A 13,477-nucleotide genomic window follows, 5' to 3' on the forward strand; every position below is an offset into this window, starting at 1 on the left:
CAGGAGAAACCCATCCAAGAATCATTTACACCCATGGAAACTGGAGTGATCAGTGTGAGAAGAGCCCTGATGTTGGGTCTCCTACACAGAGATGTGTCTACAACCTCCCCAAGAGGAACCTCAGCCTCTCTGATGTACAGACAGATGCTCTTAACTGTCTCAGACATTATGGTCTGTTTACAAAGCCTTGTGGTGAAGGTGGAAGTGTTGCAGTAACTTTCCACTGATGGAAACTAACCTCTTATAGACATTTAACACAGGAAGACTGACCTGCACCCACACTACTCTCCACTTTGTCCCTTAGGGCCCTGTATTGTTCACACACCTTAGTGTGAAACAGACCTTTAGTGCAACAAGGACTTCTCAACACAAATGTGTAGGTCAAAGTTTACTTAATTATGTGAAGTCTAGCAGTACTGCATCATGTTATGGTAAATTATTTGCAACAGAACTACTCATAGTGAAAGTTGCACAACAGCCACTACCATGGAATGAGGAGTTTTTATTAAGACATCTGCCTACTTATTGCATGGGACACACACCCTCACATACACAGCAACCTATTTCAAGGTAGGCTTTGTTCTGCTATGAACAAAACACGAGGTTGTAGCTAGATGTACTTTGGTGAGGCCTGTTGGGCTTCTGCACAGGACCTACCGAACCTCTCTCTCTCTCGCTCTCTCTCTTTCTCTCTCTCTGATGTAAAGCATCATCATCATCTGGGACAAGAAGGATGAGCCTCCTCATATTTATATCATTGGAGGGCTTTTATCTGTCCATACATTGGATAATACTTTGTATGTGAGATATTGCTGGTTAAGCAAAGACAATTATCATGTTTTCTGTAGATGTGTCTTTGTGTTAGAAACCCTACAGGATGACAGTGTCATAACATGTGGCCAACAAAGTTCCAACTACTGTATGATTCCCATGGACAACAACGGCAATAACAACAGATGAAGTGAAGTGATCCATTGATGCTTGTGGTTATGTCTTATACTTTCAGGTGGACAAGCCCTCAGGTGGACGGCTGTAGTACATAGTATTGTAGACAGTATGAGCTGTATTTTTGTATTATAAAGAATAAATTCACAGTCACATTCAGTTAAAAAAAAGTGCTATTAACATAGTCATTCAAACTTGCAATGTGATGAAGTTGTGCAACACATGTTCAAGCTGTACAACAACATGAATGTACAGCGTTTGTTGCATTCGTGAGCCAATCAAATTTGAACATCCAGATCAGATGGTACCGAAGATCAACCAATGAAAGCAAACACAAGTTTCCTTTCTCTTCTGTAGAGAGACTGCATTTCACACAGGTCAATATCATCACTTGAAGGAACAAGCAAGATGGACAAACTCTCTATTTCATCTTTTTTTCATCTGGAAAGCTTGTAAGTAACATCTAGGTCAATTTACTAATCTTATAACTCTTAAACATACCTCACAGGTTCTTACTATATTTGGTGCATGTGCTTTCAACATGGTACATGTATTATTATTTACATTTAACATTTAAGTCATTTAGCAGACGCTCTTATCCAGAGCGACTTACAAATTGGTGCATTCACCTTATGACATCCAGTGGAACAGCCACTTTACAATAGTGCATCTAAATCTTTTAAGGGGGGGGGGATTACTTTATCCTATCCTAGGTATTCCTTAAAGAGGTGGGGTTTCAGGTGTCTCCGGAAGGTGGTGATTGACTCCGCTGTCCTGGCGTCGTGAGGGAGTGTGTTCCACCATTGGGGAGCCAGAGCAGCGAACAGTTTTGACTGGGCTGAGCGGGAACTGTACTTCCTCAGTGGTAGGGAGGCGAGCAGGCCAGAGGTGGATGAACGCAGTGCCCTTGTTTGGGTGTAGGGACTGATCAGAGCCTGGAGGTACTGAGGTGCCGTTCCCCTCACAGCTCCGTAGGCAAGCACCATGGTCTTGTAGCGGATGCGAGCTTCAACTGGAAGCCAGTGGAGAGAGCGGAGGAGCGGGGTGACGTGAGAGAACTTGGGAAGGTTGAACACCAGACGGGCTGCGGCAGTCTGGATGAGTTGTAGGGGTTTAATGGCACAGGCAGGGAGCCCAGCCAACAGCGAGTTGCAGTAATCCAGACGGGAGATGACAAGTGCCTGGATTAGGACCTGCGCCGCTTCCTGTGTGAGGCAGGGTCGTACTCTGCGGATGTTGTAGAGCATGAACCTACAGGAACGGGCTACCGCCTTGATGTTAGTTGAGAACGACAGGGTGTTGTCCAGGATCACGCCAAGGTTCTTAGCGCTCTGGGAGGAGGACACAATGGAGTTGTCAACCGTGATGGCGAGATCATGGAACGGGCAGTCCTTCCCGGGAGGAAGAGCAGCTCCGTCTTGCCGAGGTTCAGCTTGAGGTGGTGATCCGTCATCCACACTGATATGTCTGCCAGACATGCAGAGATGCGATTCACCACCTGGTCATCAGAAGGAGGAAAGGAGAAGATTAATTGTGTGTCGTCTGCATAGCAATGATAGGAGAGACCATGTGAGGTTATGACAGAGCCAAGTGACTTGGTGTATAGCGAGAATAGGAGAGGGCCTAGAACAGAGCCCTGGGGGACACCAGTGGTGAGAGCGCGTGGTGAGGAGACAGATTCTCGCCACGCCACCTGGTAGGAGCGACCTGTCAGGTAGGACGCAATCCAAGCGTGGGCCGCGCCGGAGATGCCCAACTCGGAGAGGGTGGAGAGGAGGATCTGATGGTTCACAGTATCGAAGGCAGCCGATAGGTCTAGAAGGATGAGAGCAGAGGAGAGAGAGTTAGCTTTAGCGGTGCGGAGCGCCTCCGTGATACAGAGAAGAGCAGTCTCAGTTGAATGACTAGTCTTGAAACCTGACTGATTTGGATCAAGAAGGTCATTCTGAGAGAGATAGCGGGAGAGCTGGCCAAGGACGGCACGTTCAAGAGTTTTGGAGAGAAAAGAAAGAAGGGATACTGGTCTGTAGTTGTTGACATCGGAGGGATCGAGTGTAGGTTTTTTCAGAAGGGGTGCAACTCTCGCTCTCTTGAAGACGGAAGGGACGTAGCCAGCGGTCAGGGATGAGTTGATGAGCGAGGTGAGGTAAGGGAGAAGGTCTCCGGAAATGGTCTGGAGAAGAGAGGAGGGGATAGGGTCGAGCGGGCAGGTTGTTGGGCGGCCGGCCGTCACAAGACGCGAGATTTCATCTGGAGAGAGAGGGAGAAAGAGGTCAGAGCACCGGGTAGGGCAGTGTGAGCAGAACCAGCGGTGTCGTTTGACTTAGCAAACGAGGATCGGATGTCGTCGACCTTTTCAAAATGGTTGACGAAGTCATCTGCAGAGAGGGAGGAGGGGGAGGGGGAGGAGGATTCAGGAGGGAGGAGAAGGTGGCAAAGAGCTTCCTAGGGTTAGAGGCAGATGCTTGGAATTTAGAGTGGTAGAAAGTGGCTTTAGCAGCAGAGACAGAGGAGGAAAATGTAGAGAGGAGGGAGCGAAAGGATGCCAGGTCCGCAGGGAGGCGAGTTTTCCTCCATTTCCGCTCGGCTGCCCGGAGCCCTGTTCTGTGAGCTCGCAATGAGTCGTCGAGCCACGGAGCGGGAGGGGAGGACCAAGCCGGCCTGGAAGATAGGGGACATAGAGAGTCAAAGGATGCAGAAAGGGAGGAGAGGAGGGTTATTATAATTCAGGAGTATCTAAAACACAAATCATTGTTCAGCCTGCTTCTTTCCAGAAGGAGGCAATGTGACTATTGATTGCCACATGACCAGTGAGAACATAAACTACATGGTATGGTACAAACTCACCACTGACATGGTGCTTCAATACATTACTAAATCTTCAAAGTACCAGAGTGATGTACCATTCTACAATGAATTTGATGGTGGGTGATTCTCTGTGTTGGCTGGCAAAAACACATTTCACCATTTCAACATTTCTGCCACATGGCAAGAGGACCTTGGGACCTACAATTGTGGGAAGATTTTCTTGAATCATATGCTGTTTGCTGATGGAATCTTGTTAATGCTGACAGGTGAAAATATAACAAAATACTTTATTTTGTTAATATACACCACCGTTCAAAAGTTTGGGGTCACTTAGAAATGTCCTTGTTTTTGAAAGAAAAGCACATTTTTTGTCCATTAAAATAACATCAAATTGATCAGAAATGTATCAGTTTAGACATTGTTAATGTTGTAAATGACTGCTCTAGCTGGAAACGACAGATTTCTTATGGAATATCTACATAGGTGTACAGAGGCCCATTATCAGCAACCATCACTCCTGTGTTCCAATGGCACGTTGTGTTAGCTAATCCAAGTTTATAATTTTAAAAGGCTAATTGATCATTAGAAACTGTTTTGCAATCATGTTAGCACAGCTGAAAACTGTAGTTCTGATGAAAGAAGCAATAAAACTGGCCTTCTATAGACTAGTTGAATATCTGGAGCATCAGCATTTGTCGGTTTCAGGCTCAAAATGGCCAGAAACAAAGTATTTTCCTATGAAACTCTTTCAGTCTATTCTTGTTCTGAGAAATGAAGGCTATTCCATGCGCAAAATTGCCAAGAAACTGAAGATCTCGTACAACGCTGTGTACTACTCCCTTCACAGAATAGTGCAAACTGGCTCTAACCAGAATAGAAAGAGGAGTGGGAGGCCCTGGTGCACAACTGAGCAAGAAGACAAGTATATTAGTGTCTAGTGTCTAGTTTGAGAAACAGACCTTCACATGTCCTCAACTGGTAGCTTCTTTAAATAGTACCTGCAAAACACCAGTCTCAATGTTTTTCAATTCTGGTTAGAGACAGTTTGTGCTGTTCTGTGTGTAATGTTACATTTTTTCCATAGAACGTCTGCCTGTCACTGTTCCACTGACTGTCAGGTCATCGTAGTGGGTGTACAGTCTGAACAGTCATGTCTGTTGTAGAGTGTTTTCTCGATATAGAAACATTATATAGTAGATCATGCTGTTATCAAAATGTACAGTGCCTTGCAAGAGTATTCATCCCCCTTGGTGTTTCTCCTATTTTGTTGCATTTACAACCTGTAATTTAAATCAATTTTATTTGGATTTCATGTAATGGACACACACAAAATAGTCCAAATTGGTGAAGAGAAATGAAAAAAATAACTTGTTTAAAATAATTCAAAATGGAAAAGTGGTGCGTGCCTATGTATTCACCGCCTTTGTTATGAAGGCCATAAATATGATTTGGTGCAACCAATTACCTTTAGAAGTCACATAATTAGTTAAATAAAGTCCACCTGTGTGCAATCTAAGTGTTACATGATATGTCACATGATCTCAGTATTTATACACCTTTTCTGAAAGGCCCCAGATTCTGCAACACCACTAAACAAGGGGCACCACCAAGCAAGCGGCACATTGAAGAACAAGGAGCTCTCCAAACAGGTCGAGGGCAAAGTTGTGGAGAAGTACAGATCAGGGTTGGGTTATAAAAAAATATCAGAAACTTTGAACATCCCACGGAGCACCATTACATCCATACCATAACAAACCTGCCAAGAGAGGGCCGCCCACCAAAACTCACAGCCAGGCAAGGAGTGCAGAGAGACAACAAAGACACCAAAGATAACCCTGAAGGAGCTGCAAAGCTCCACAGTGGAGATTGGAGCATCTGTCCATAGGACCAGTTTAAGCCGTACACTCCACAGAACTGGGCTTTACGTAAGAGTGGCCAGAAAAAAGCCATTGCTTAAAGAAGAAAATAAGAAACCACATTTAGTGTTTGCCATAAGGCATGTGGGAGACTCCCCAAACATATGGAAGAAGGTACTCTGGTCAGATGAGACTAGAATGTAGTTTTTTGGCCATCAAGGAAAACGCTATATCGTTGCGCAAACCCAACACCTCTCATGACCCCAAGAATACCATCCCCACAGTGAGGCAGTGGTGGTGGCAGCATCATGCTGTGGGGATGTCTTTCATTGGCAGAGACTGGGAAACTGGTCAGAATTGAAGTGATGATGGATGCTGTTAAATTCAGGGAAATTCTTAAGGAAAACCTGTTTCAGTCTTCCAGAGATTTGAGACTGGGACGGAGGTTCACCTTCCAGCAAGAAGGTGAACCTCCGTCCCAAACCTTAAGCATACTGCAAAAGCAACACTTGAGTGGTTTAAGGGAAAACATAGCTATGTATGCTCAAGTTTTCTGTTTTTTTGTCTTATTTCTTGTTTGTTTCACAATAAAACATATGTTGGTGGTAGGCATGTTGTGTAAATCAAATGATACAACCCCCCCCAAAATCCATTTTAATTCCAGGTTTTAAGACAACAAAATTGGAAAAATGCCAAGGGGTGAATACTTCCGCAAGCCACTGTATATTATCATGGCTCCACCCCCCTCAGATTCAAGACAGTGACGTGTTGAACCACTCCACAAATGTCTTGTTAACAAACTATAGCTTTGGCAAGTCAGTTCGGACATCTACTTTGTGCATGACACAAGTCATTTTGCCAAAAATAGTTTACAGACAGATTATTTCATTTGTAATTCACTGTATCACAATTCCAGTGGGTCAGAAGTTTACATAGACTAAGTTGACTGTACCTTTAAACAACTTGAAAATTCCAGAAAATGATTTCATGGCTTTAGAAGCTTCTGATAGGCTAATTGATATAATTTGAGTCAATTGGAGGTGTACCTGTGGATGTATTCCAATGCCTACCTTCAAACTCAGTGCCTCTTTGCTTGACATCATGGGAAAATCAAAATAAATCATCCAAGACCTATAGGGAGTAGTTCGATGTAAATCTCTGGTTGTCCATCAGAGTTCACAATGTCCTTAGTTGTAGGCTTCTTTGTCTCAGAGTGTTCTTAGATTGGATACATCACCACATCACACAGTGGTCAGGGGGATCTGTCCTTCCCTCTCGTCTTTGGTTAAATTGTCCTAGACTACTTTACATACCCAGCTGCAGACTGTGAATGTTTGGTCTAGTCTTTACCTTCTTCACTCGTCGAGAGTTTCAGCTGGTCTTACCATTTTCTGGTCTTTCTGGTAGTATTAACCATTTCAACGTGTGGACCATGTCCACGTCCACAGTCAGCTCACACCGTCCACCTGCTTGATCTAATGTCAATTTCATTACGAAGGGTTTTATACTTGTGGCCACTGACTGAGCATAGATTTAATTGGATTTTTTTTCTCTCATTTTAGAAGGCTGAAATCACATTGTCACACAAATCACATCTTCACAAAAGTAGTCTTATACTTAATCATTTATTTTATACAACATTTAGATGCAAACCTGATAACTAGGATGTGTACACGTTCAGAGTTACAGTTATGTTGTTATACCATCCGCAATAACATCACAAAACACTAAATGATATGACATGATTATTGTTTGGATCCCCACCAACCATTCCAAACGTTTGGATGGTGGTGTAGATGATGATGAAGATGGTCAGACAGCAGAGGGGAACTCCAGTTTTTGTGATGGAGAGAAGGACCAGGATTCCCATCTGTTGATCATCAGAGTGACCACACTCAACATCCAGCTTGGTCCCATTACCAGACATGCTGTTGGACTCTAAATCTTAAAAGACATACAGTGTAAGATCATGGTGTGTAAATTGTATTGCACTGCTACTTTTATTCATCAACAATTAGTAATGTATATTTAGAATTTCATGGATGCAAAAGAAAAATCTAAAATAAAGTAGGTTAGGTTACCTTTGACAATCAAAACAGCTCCTCCAAATGTGACTTTGCCCACTTCAATAGCAACACATCAGTATGTAGCTCAGTCCCCTAACTGTGTCTTAGAGATGGTCGGGTTAAAGCTGTCAACTCCTCTCTTCACAATCAGACGTTTAGTCCCAGTGCAGTCCTTGGTAAAGCTGTTGTAGTAAAAACCTTCTTGGCCAATGAAAAGTGATGATGCCATGAGAAGGGGTCTCTGTCCAACAGTCTGCCTGAACCAAGCGGCCAAAAGCAAGTGATAGTCACACTACCTCCCATCTCAGTAACCATGACCAGGCCTGGTTGGACTATGTGCCTTGATAAAGGAACAAACTGTAAAAGGAAACAAACAATATAGTCGATTGAAGATCAAGATATAGACCAAAAAAAACATACAAAATACGTGTAATATTCATACTATAAAGTCATTCAAATGGATTCCAAAAGCTTTTTTTAAAAAGGATCTAAATTCACAATTCTTACACAAGTTAGCATAAAGCAAAAAGATAGATCAATGTCTATTCATCATTGTAATGTCAGAGTTTGTCTCTGACAAAGGGGCAGCTTCATGCACAGTGTAATGAGTTTCCTCCTCTTCTTGATGGCATTCGTGGTAATTGTCCATGGTACTTTTTAATGCTTTAAGGTACACATGAACAAACATCAAAACAAGAAATGAAAACTCAAAAACAGTCCTAGCACACACAGAGACAGGAACAATCACCCACAAACACACAGTGAAACTGGTGGATTTTAAATGACACCTGCCTCTGATTGAGAAAACAGGAATAGAAAAAAAGACAAACAAACATACTCACGCCCTGACCATACTAACTAAATCATATGGCATTCTTATTCTAAACAGGAATAAAAAGTACTATCATATTTATTCTCTGTCCTAACATAGTTTGAACATCCCGGGCAAAGCCTGTGAAGGAGACAATATAAAGCAAATCAGAGTTATTGAATAAAGGCAATCAAATATTAGCTTGATCAAGCTGCTTATTTATTTGGGAAATTGTAGTGCAGTGAAACCTTGGCTAATATGAGATGAATGTCTGAGGATGGAGCTAGAACATGATCTAGACTAAACACACAAAAAAAACATGACCTACCGTATTCAAAATATTAGCCATTATTAGCCATTATACACCTCAAAATACAACAAATTGAGTGTTGATAGCCTCAAACTGTGAATAATCTTGAAATACCCATGCCTTTTTTGGGGTGCACATTCCATAAGTATAGAAATATATAAGTTATATAACTTACCCATTCCTTTGAGACTTAGAAATATCACAGTGACAACATCTTTGAATATCCCATCTTGAGTGAAGAAAGTCGACCCATGTATACAACACTTCAACAAAGGGCTAGTGGGTGATTGGTTGAACTGGACCCAATCTTCTTTGTTGACGCCTCATTCAGACGACCATGGTCTTGTGGTCTATTGCACCATACAGAGTCACACAGTCTACTGGCTGGACTCACTGAGACACGGGAAGCTGTAGAATGCAAATAACTGTCTTGAAAGTTTTGCTTGTTTGGTGGTTCGTGGTTTTCTCACCTCCCTGGAGGTCCCTGGGTCAAAATATTAGACTATTTGTTTCCTCACCTCCCTGGAGGTCCCTGGGTCAAAATATTAGACTATTTGTTTCCTCACCTCCCTGGAGGTCCCTGGGTCAAAATATTAGACTATTTGTTTCCTCACCTCCCTGGAGGTCCCTGGGTCAAAATGTTAGACTCTTTGTTTCCTCACCTCCCTGGAGGTCCCTGGGTCAAAATATTAGACTATTTGTTTCCTCACCTCCCTGGAGGTCCCTGGGTCAAAATGTTAGACTATTTGTTTCCTCACCTCCCTGGAGGTCCCTGGGTCAAAATAGTAGGTTGTTTGTTTTCTCACCTCTGGAGAACACTAGGTCAAAATAGTAGGCTATTTGTTTTCTCAAACCTACTTTAGTCACACTTGATTTATCTTGCCTCCATTGCAGAAGACAACAAAACATAAGTATTCAGACCCTCTGCTATGAGACTCGAAATTGAGCTCAGGTGCATCCTGTTTCCATTGATCATCCTTGAGATGTTTCTACGACTTGATTGGATTTGGAAAGGCACACACCTGTCTATATAAGGTCCCACAGTTGACAGTGCATGTCAGCGCTAAATCAAAGCCATGAGATCTAAATAATTGTTTGTAGAGCTCCGAGACAGGATTGTATCCAGGCACAGACCAGGGGAAGGTTACCAAAAATATTTCTGCAAAATTGAAGGTCCCCAAGAACACAGTGGCCTCCATCATCCTTAAATGGAAGAATTTTGGAACCACCAATACTCTTCCTGGAGCTGGCCGCCCGGCCAAACTGAGCAATCATGGAGAAGAGCCTTGGTCAGGGAGGTGACCAAGAACCCGATGGTCACTCTGACTGAGCTCCAGAGTTCCTCTGTGGAGATGGGAGAACCTTCCAGAAGGACAACCATCTCTGCAGCACTCCACCAATCAAGCCTTTATTGTAGAGTGGCCAGTCGGAAGTCACTCCTCAGTAAAAGGTACATTGGAGTTTGCCAAAAGGCAAAGGACCCTGACCATGAGAAACAAGATTCTCTGGTCTGATGAAACCAAGATTGAACTCTTTGTCCTGAATGCAAGTGTCACGTCTAAAACCAGGCACCACCCCTACAGTCAAGAATGGTGGTGTCAGCATCATACTGTGGGTATATTTTTCAGCTGTAGGGATTGAGAAACTAGTCAGGATTGAGGGTAGGATGAACAGAGCAAAGTACAGAGAGATCCTTGATGAAAACCTGCTCCAGAGAGCTCAGGATGTCAAACTGGGGTTCACCTTCCAACAGAACAACGACCCTAAACACACAGCCAAGGCAACGCAGGAGTGGCTTCGGGACAGGTCTCTGAATGTCTTTGAGTGGCCCAGCCAGAGCCCACACTTGATTGAATATCTCTGGAGAAACCTGTAAATAGCTGTGCATTGACACTCCCCGTCCAACCTGACAGAGCTTGAGAGGATCTGCAGAGATGAATGGGAGAAACTAACCAAATACAGGTGTGCCAAGTTTATAGAATCGTACCCAAGAAAACTTGAAGCTGTAATCGCTGTCAAAGGTGCTTCAACAAAGTACTGAATAAAGGGTCTGAATACTTGTGTAAATGTGATTTTTCAGTATTACATTTTTTATACATTTGAAAAACATTCCACAAACCTGTTTTTGCTAAGTCATTATGGGGTATTGTGTGTAGATTGATGAGGAAAAAACAACAATTTAATTCATTTTAGAATAAGGCTGTAACGTAACAAAATTTGGAAAAAGTCAAGGGGACTGAACACTTTCCGAATGCACTGTATTCTGTATACTAGTCAAGGCCTATCCTAATGAACTATTGCTGGCGATATACTATTCTATTCTATTCTATTCTATTCTTCCGGTATACTACATATTCTATCCATATACTGTCCATTGTCTGTACATCCCATCATACATTTCTACTCTGCAATCTGACATTAATCGTCCCAACATTTCTATGTTTCTTAATTCCATTCTTTTACTTTTGAGATTTGTGTGTATTGTTGTGTATTGCTAGATATTACTGCACTGTTGGAGCTAGGAAGACAAACATTTCTCTACACCCGCAATAACATCTGCTAAATGGTCCAAGCGGTACCGGAGCATCAAGTCTAGGTCCAAGAGGCTTCTAAACAGCTTCTACCCCCAAGCCATAAGACTCCTGAACATCTAGTCAAATGGCTACCCAGTATATTTGCATTGCCCCCCTCCTGTTCTCCACACCATTGCCACTCTCTGTTGTCATCTATGCATAGTCACTTTAATAACTCTACCAACATGTACATACTACCTCAACTAACTGGTGCCCCCACACATTGACTCTGTACCGGCACCCCCCTGTATATATTGTTATTTTTTTTAACTGCTAATCTTTAATTACTTGTGACTTTTATCTCTTATTCTTATTTTTTTTTAACTGCACTGTTGGTTAGGGGCTCGTAAGTAAGCATTTCACATTTCACTGTTGTATTCGGCTCAAGTGACGACTAATAACAGTAACAGTAACACATGCAACAGTAACACATGTGAAAACAACAGATAGACATCCTGCTAAAAACCACAGAGACACAGATAGCCGGTAGGAGGGTGTGTACAAGGCCAGCAGGCCGGACCAAAGCCTAGATAAGGCCTCGTATTTAGAGCAGACCGCAAGTACCTGTGAACTTGTTAGATGTGTGGGTGGATGTGAGTGTCATGCTATCAACATGTTTAAAAGAAGGTCAAGACATTTCAAAGGAGATATGACTGTAAAACAATAGGTTGTGTGCCTTACTTATGCAAGGACTCCCTGGAACTCAATTACAAAACTACACACTCAAACAAATGAGTCATTGTCTTCATCATATGTAGATCACTCTACTACCGGTTTCATTTTGAGTTATTGTTGCTCCTTGTTACTGAGCTACACTTTATTATAACTATGTTGAGGTTAGTAGTAATTTACATTTTTGGCATAAGTTTGACTGCTATTTATGCTGGACACATGAACTATCACATAAAAGCACGCTGTTAATGATACTTCATCAAATTCATGGACATTTTGAGCCCTTCTACAAGTTGCTGCCAATTCTACTGTTGAGACAGTTATGGGGACTTCCACATTCACTGCTGCTCCCTGTTGAAAAAGAAACGGATTGCAGTTCTGCAAGGTGCACTTATACATATTCACATTTTGTCAATAGTTTGTGAAAACTGCTCAGTTACAATGTGAACATTGTCATATTTGAAATCAGTCTCTCAACCATATCAATTCCGTTCAAAGTATATTCCGCTAAGTTTATTTTTAGTTTACTTATCTCATGGAGCAGTGGTAATTCCTCAGTGGAGGAAGGGATTTCATAAGAATAAAAACATTTCAAAAGTTATAATATTTTAGATGAAACTATACTAATATAATCAAATCACCAAATAATTGATTTTAAAAAACGATTTCGCAAAGGTCTGCAGTAGCTTCAACAGCACTCAGTAGGGTAACACCATGGTGTAGCTGGTGGACAGCTAGCTTCCGTCCTCCTCTGGGTACATTGACTTCAATACAAAACCTAGGAGGCTCATGGTTCTCACCCCCATCTATAGACTTACACAGTAATTAAAATAACTTCCGGAGGATGTCCTTCAACCTATCTGAGCTCTTGCAGCATGAACTGACATGTTGTCCAACCAATCAAAGGATCAGAAGATTAATCTAAGACTGAAAGCATATGCTACAGCTAGCTAGCACTGCAGTGCATAACATCTGGTGAGTAGTTGACTCAAAGAGAGGGAAAGACAATATTTTAATAGTTTTGAACAAATTAATTTATTCCAAAATGAAGGATTTTTTTTCTTCACTTTTCAGTTTCACTTACGTAGCTAGCAAAAGAGGCTAGCTAGTTTAGCCTACTGATACACCCTGCTCAAATAGAGGGATGCTATGTTAGCTAGCTGGCTATGACTATCCAACACAATACTGGAACTCTTCCAATCTTCCAAGTCAAGGTAAGCTTTTGGTTTTAATAATTTATTGTCACCGGGGACCGCCGGGGTAACTGCTTATGGACCGTACACTGTAACGTTAATGCATGATTGTAGCTAGTTTACTAACGCGTTAGTTCTATTAGCTATGCTGACTATGACGTTACTTTAGCTAATATGGTGACAACAATGTAGGCTATGTGTAGCGGTTTGGCTTGGAAAGGTTTTTTCCCCTGGTCACATACA

At 42.3% G+C, this 13,477-nt stretch overlaps 1 long non-coding RNA gene across 1 annotated transcript; it reads right to left on the reverse strand.

The window, feature by feature from the left end:
- Positions 1–7,268: 7,268 nt before the first annotated feature.
- LOC118392038 (uncharacterized) lies at positions 7,269–9,040 on the reverse strand. Its single transcript, XR_004827286.2, has 3 exons — positions 8,972–9,040; positions 7,691–8,032; positions 7,269–7,553 (listed from the first exon to the last, which is right to left on the reverse strand). It is a non-coding gene; the product is annotated as an uncharacterized LOC118392038 (long non-coding RNA).
- Positions 9,041–13,477: the final 4,437 nt, after the last annotated feature.

Source organism: Oncorhynchus keta, chromosome 13 (genome assembly GCF_023373465.1).
Source record: "Oncorhynchus keta strain PuntledgeMale-10-30-2019 chromosome 13, Oket_V2, whole genome shotgun sequence".
In the NCBI taxonomy this organism is placed as follows: domain Eukaryota; kingdom Metazoa; phylum Chordata; class Actinopteri; order Salmoniformes; family Salmonidae; genus Oncorhynchus; species Oncorhynchus keta.